This window comes from Adiantum capillus-veneris, chromosome 13 (genome assembly GCF_014529385.1).
Source record: "Adiantum capillus-veneris isolate H3 chromosome 13, ASM1452938v2, whole genome shotgun sequence".
In the NCBI taxonomy this organism is placed as follows: domain Eukaryota; kingdom Viridiplantae; phylum Streptophyta; class Polypodiopsida; order Polypodiales; family Pteridaceae; genus Adiantum; species Adiantum capillus-veneris.
In genome coordinates this window covers 69,874,406-69,881,195 of record NC_140943.1, presented here as the reverse complement: position 1 = coordinate 69,881,195, position 6,790 = coordinate 69,874,406, and the positions used below count along the sequence as shown (strand labels likewise).

Sequence of the window (6,790 nt, the reverse complement as noted above, 5' to 3'; positions counted from 1 at the left end):
TTAATTGGTAGTCTACCTGTGGGCACATGCCCTTATGGCATGCATATAAGCATGCAGTTGCAAGTTAAGTTTGCATGGTAGCCTCTTTTGGCTTTATATTGTAAGGTATTTTTACAAAGAAATTAATCATAAGTGTATTTTTTTTTTGTCTGGTCTTGCTGTGTCGACTACTCTCTCTCTTGTTCGGCTGCACCTTCCTTGTCTGCTGCACACTACTCCAAGCCATGGCCCCTCACCGCAGGCACTCGCCATAGCTGTGTGCTCAACACATGGTATCAAAGCTCCTAGGCCAGCCCAAGCATGCTATAGGTAGTTGTTGTAGGTGGACAGGCAAAGACCGATTGCAAAAGTCGGAAAGCATTGTGAGGTGCATCTCAAAACGCAGATGGCTACAAAACAAAGCCTTGACAGTCCTTAAACGTCACAGGTGAGAGGTGGATGCCCTCAAAATGAAGTGATGGATTCCCTCTTCGCAATTAGCACCACAACAGTATGCGATATTGTAGTGCTGACCCTCTAGAGTATCTACATGCATCTCCCTAACTACATAGAGCCACGATGGGCATCTCAGAAGGTGGTTGGAGCCGAAGGGCACAAAGTTGGCATGGTTGTAGATTTGTTACTACTACGGGATTTTGAAGTCCTACTTCTCCTGCTCTTTTGCCCCTACACGAGTGCAACAGACGAAGCCTTCTTGGTGGTGCACATATGTGCTTCCATCTCAAAGCTCAAATCCATAGAGCATGTCACCGTCTCCATCAGCCTTCAATAGCGTGGACTTTAGCACTACATATGATGTGCTTTTAAATGACAACACCTGGCCTAGTAAAACATTTTACCTGGTTAATGGAAATGCTTCCTACTCATGGGACAAGCTAGAAGCGAGGAAGTCTGTGGTTCATGTTTTCGTCCTGGAGTCAAGGGAGAAAGGTCTCTTCTATGGAGCCCCTGCTATTGTTAGATACAGGATCACCAAAAAATATGCATGGCAGGAAGCATTTTCCACCCCGATCCACGAATTGGACTTACTTGGAGAGAAGTCCACAGAACAGAAGTTTCTCTGGCTGAATGATTTTGCTGTTAAGTATGGACCTCTTGTGTCTGTCCTATATGCTATAAGTCTCTTTACTTATTTGTTGATCACACCTACCAAGTGTTGACGGTGGCCACAAACTATATACAGAGCAAGATCTAGCACTAAGACAACTCATGGAGAACACAAACATCTGCTTCAAGAGCGCGGTATATGACTTCAAAAACTAGTTTTCTTTATTAAGTTTCATAATCTGTTATAGCTTCAACACCATATATTTTCTATCAAAGCTTTATTTTAGTCCATCAGTTATCAGTTACTGCCACAAACATTTGTATGGGTTTTAGACACTGCCACACATAAGTGGTAAGACCTCCCAAAATATATCTGTCCTCAGCCTAGTTTTCTCATTTGTTATGAGGTTATTGGGTGCACCTTAAACCTAGGGTTTGGCAGTGAACCAAAAACTCCATCTATTGGTAGCTAATTTTTTGACCTACACCCTATCTATTCAAGGGGGGATTTTACTATCATAGCACCAGGTTATGGATACACCAAAATCCTTGGTTGTGGGAGAACCTAAAACTCATGGTTGACGAGTACACCAAAAACTCGAGGTATCATGAGAGTGGCCTGTCTAGTTCAGGATTGAGGGGCGGATTGTTAGGGATTCAAGCCCGATACATTTTTAATTGGTAGCCTACCCATGGGCACATGCCCTTATGGCATGCAGATAAGAATGCCATTGCAAGTTAAGTTTGCATTGCAACCTCTTTTGGCTTTATATTTTAAGGTATTTTTACAAAGAAATTAACCATAAGCGTGTTATTTTTTTTGTCTGGTCTTGCTGTGTTGACTACTCTCTCTCTTGTTTGGCTACATCTTCCTCGTCTGCTGCACGCTACTCCAAGCCATGGTCCCTCATCGCAGGCACCCACCATAGCTGTGTGCTCAACATGCTTCAATTTACCGTTCCCTTCAGTATTGTAAGCAATAATGAGAGCAAGTTAAATGCCCAACCTAGAGAAAAATTCCCCACCTTTGTTAGCACCCAACTCACCCCTGTATGATGTTATTTTACCAACACATCTTCCAAGAGAAACTTACATATCCCGCCTGGGTAATAGACCCACATGTGTTGTTGAGCGTTGAGAAGCAAGGGTATATATAGCAGGTGAAAGCATGGCCATTAGTAATGAAGGAAGGAGAGAGAGAGGAGCCATGGCATCCTCTTATCGCCCTTGCAAGCGGCCACCTACTATGATGTTGCTCAAGCGTCTTTGTGGTGGTGCGTTGGCGCTCTATGGACGCCCACGATGGCGTCATGGTGACTGCTGGTGGTGCTAGCATCAATTGGTGGTGCCTTTAATGGCTTATTCTCATGGGGGGCCATAATGCCTCCCCCCTTTTTATTGGATACACAGTGGGTTCCCCTAGTAGCACCGCGTGCTAGTGCTAAACAATGGAGGGCCTTCCCACATGCCAAGAGAGGATGATAAGAATGAGGTGTTGGCTAAGGGAACTTCCCATGAAAGCATGCCTGGATACTTAATCAATGAAGGAAAGAGTTGCTAAAAATGTAAAAACTCCCCCTTTAAGGGGCACCCTTTTACCTTTTGTAAGGGATTTTTTCCCGGCAAGTCTACAAGAACCTGTGAGAGCTGTGTATGGTGTTTTTGGTGGAATCAAGCTCCATTGCTCCTCCCTGTTGTCTATTCTTCCACCCTCCCTTTTTTATTCTGTTGTTTCTCTTTGGTGTATCAATGTCGGTGTGTGGGTGACCCTCGAGCCATTTGTGTGTGTGTGTGTGTGTGTGTGTGTGTGTGTGTGTGAGAGAGAGAGAGAGAGAGAGAGAGAGAGAGAGAGAGAGAGAGAGAGGTGTTGTGTGTTGGTGGTTTGTGTGATAGAAGCATTGCGGATGGTGTGTGGATGTTGATTCTCTAGTGTGTGTGTGTGTGTGTTTGCCGATGTGAAACTGAGTGTGTTTTTTGACAAGTGTGTCGTTTTGAAGGTGTTTCTTGAAAGGAGTGGGGTGCTATGAGTACCCTGGGCTAGGAAACTTGGTGTGTTTCCGAGTGTGTTCCCATTTCCCCTCTCCATCTTGTGGTGCCCCCATGGGGGAGTATCTTATTGGTCATGGTTGAAGGTAAAAGAAGGTCTTGGTGATGTTGGATAGACATGTTTTGAAGAGCAGGTATTTCAAAAAAGATGTGGTTGACTTTCTAGTTTTTATTGGGGTCAAAGATGCAAAAACATGGCTATAGGATTAAGGATTGTTTCTACTTGAGAGAAGATTTTCAAGAGAAGAAGGTGCAGTTTAATTCTTGGTTTGTTGCAAAGCAAAGAAGTGGTACACCAATTTGCGTGATGAAGAAAAGACAAAGTGGGAGGTTTTGGAGGTGGCTTTTTGGTTCAAATATGTGTCAGATATGCAGCTGGATGAAGTAAAGCAAAATCTGGAAGGTCTGAAGTAAAGCCTAAATAGAAAATTTAGAGAATTCAAGTGGGAGTTTAAAACCCTTTTGGGATAGCTTATCAAAGTATTTATTGTAGGAAATGTTGATTTTTTAAAGTTAAGTTTATGGATTGCCTGTATGAGGATGTTCATGACAAAGTTGAAGTGGATGGACCTGTGACGTTTGCGGAAGTGATGATTTTTGTAAGAGGTCAGACCAAGAAGATCTTGAAAAAGCATCAAATGAAGCAGGGGTTGTCAAATCTAATGGTGCCTACTCCAGTTGATGTGGTAGAAGGAAAGACAAAAAATATGCAAAAGAATCTACCTGTGCGAGAGGAGGCAAGAGTCCTTTGGTTGCAGAGAGATGGAGTTTTACCTATTCCCAGGATGTCGTCTAGAGATTCCAACTATGGAAGAGCTACATGTTTCTTTGGTTTGTGGTTGTGATTAGAAAGTAAGGTTTCCAGGGGAGGTTGAAGCGATAGAGATAGATGAAATTCCGAATCTCAAGACAGAAGAGGAGTGTGAGACAAGCTAATGCATCTCTCTGGATGTGGATACAACCTGGAAGACAGATTCTTCCCATTTGAGGTATGAGGAGTATGATCTCATGCATGTGGGTAAAGATGTGGTAGATATATGTAAGGGCCAGGGAACTGTGCAAGTTGTTATGCTGGGTGTAGATCAAGAAGAGGCTCTAAGGCCTACAGACAAAGACATGCAGGTGAAGGTGGTATGTGGTACCATGTTAATGCCTATGCTTATGAAAGTAGCAGTGGAGTGTGTTACAATGGTGTATAAGGTGTATAAATTTTCTAGGAGGGACAAGGTTGCCTTGGGTATACAAGAAGAGCAGATAGGAGAAGTAATGCTTAAAAAACTACCTTATGACTTTGGTGACAAAAATTGTAATGTACCCAACATTTATCCATATAAATCATTTTAGTTATTTTGCAAAGCAATTGAGATTCTCAATTTTGTGAGTCTTCATGAGTTTATCAGAGCAATCGGATTGAAAATCGGGTTCAGAATCCATTTATTTATGATCTTTCTTTATGTGGAACCATAGGTTTATGTGGGAACGCTATCTATGTGTGAAGAAAAAGCTTAGAGATAGTATTTTTAGGAGAGAAAGAGAGGTAAGTCAAAATTATGATACTTCTTTCTTATCTCTTTCAAATAGAATGGGAACTTGTAAGTATAGAGCTTTTTAAAATCACGCAAAGGATTCGCGAATGCAATAAATAAATAAATTTATACAGCCGCAATGACGCGCGAGCTTTTCCTTCTCCTATTCTTGAAACCTCTCAGTATTTTTAGCACCCCCCTGGTGCCTATATAAAGGACCCTTCTCCTCTCACTTTGAACACACACATCTACAGAAGCGAAAGCTCTCTCGCAACGACGCACCGGAGGAAACCTCTCTCCCTTAACCTCTCACCTTCAAGCCATCTCCATCTCCAATCGTCGACGTGCCGTCACCCTCTTTGTGGACACTCTCTCTCTCTCTCTCTCTCTCTCTCTCTCTCTCTTCAACAACGTGCTTTTCTTTTCTCCATTCCGAAGCTATGGCTCCGAAGCGTGTAACGCGAAGTTCCAAGGACGCCCCTGCCGTTGCACCACCAAAGAAGGTGGGAAGAAGGGTGTCAACTCCGAACGTACCTCATGCGGAAGCATCAATTGATGAAGAAGTCGAAGCCGTCCAGCCGCCAGCACACGAGTTAGCCGCACGTGCTCCAAATCCTGTAAAACAAATTTATAATTATGCATAGTATTCATGTTGACCGGTAAGATGAACTTAGATTTAACCTTACCTTAAACCGACCGAAAACGTGATTGTTCAATCACTTGAGACGAGCATATGTTTCATGAAGTAGCAAAAGTATTGTTGTTATTATTTGATAAAGAAATATTGTTGATAAGTGATTATGGTTTGACAATATGATTTTGATTGATCTTGTTGAAAGAAACATTCTGAATATGAAATACTGAAAGAAAATCTTGTTTCCAGATGGAACTCGCGGTTAGTGAGAGGAATCCGCGATTAGCGGAAATTAAAGTTGAGGTCATCAACTTTCTTTTTTTTACCTTGCGGTTAGCAAGATGCCTTGCGGGTAGCAAGATGTCCCTTGCAGTTAGCAAAAGGGAAGTATGCGCATCTCGCTATTAGCGATTAGGAAAAACCTTTGCAAAGGCTCTGTCGGTTAGACAGAGAAAGTCCGTGGTTAGCGGCAAAACTTGTATAGAAACTAAAGACTTTTTTTTGCGGATTATGGGATTCTTTAACTCTGGTTATGAAAGAATTGTTTGATGATGTTTGAAAGGATTGTACTAAAAAAACTTGTATTAAGAATTAATTAAGGAACATTGTTGTATATGTCGTGGTAGTAATTAGATAACATTAAAAGAACGGGTGAGTGCGGTGTGGAAAGTGGGGACTGGCTCAGGTTGCCAGTAAAGGATGGGTGGACTCGATTAGTCGAGTACTTTTCACTTTGTCTTCGTTAGTTAGAGATTTATCTCTTGTCATATTTCGGATTTAAGGATGGCGGCCGTGCCTCTTAAACGCGTGAAAAAAGGCATTGTTTTTGAATCCTTAATATGTGAAAGGGGATTTTCTTCTCTTATAATGTAGGATCTAGAGTCCATAGAACCTCTAACCTCATTGACATGGTTTGTGGCGTAGGGTCTTGTAACTACGAACACATTAGGTGGAAGTCTTCTTCTCTTTCGTTGCTCGTATCCTTGCTTCGCATTATCGGAGTAGGGTGTCATCAACGGATTTAGAGGATAAAGAAGGCTATCTTCCAAGTCGCCCCGATCTTTTAGGATGGGGATCTTACAATTGGTATCAGAGCCAAGGATAAACAGAGGTTAACCCAACGATAAGAGGGGAATGTAGGGGAAGAATGCGTTTTTTTTTCACTATTGCTACTTTTGTTTGTAAACTACTCTATTAAATGATCTTATATTCTTACGTATTTATATATAACACGTTTCAGGATCGGCATGAGGCATACATGTGATTTCAGGTGTTCAACATCATGTACTTGTCTGCATGCCAATCAAACGACTACGACTTTCGGGCATCAATCATGAGGATCCTCGAGATATCGACCACTCCGTCGCGTTTTCGAACCCAACGAGGATGGTCTCGAGCCTGGTGGTCTCGTGGGAGTACTTTTACCATCAGGGCTGGAAGCTTAGGGAATTTAAATAATGATCTTCGCCGCATCAAATGGTGGGAGTAGCTAAGGCTGGTCCATTACTATATCTTTTGGCCAACCAATGTCAAAGCA

At 42.3% G+C, this 6,790-nt stretch overlaps 1 pseudogene; it reads left to right on the top strand.

The window, feature by feature from the left end:
• The first annotated feature begins 604 nt into the window (after positions 1 to 604).
• On the top strand, positions 605 to 1,160 carry LOC147444220 (uncharacterized; annotated as a pseudogene).
• The last annotated feature ends 5,630 nt before the right edge of the window (positions 1,161 to 6,790 follow it).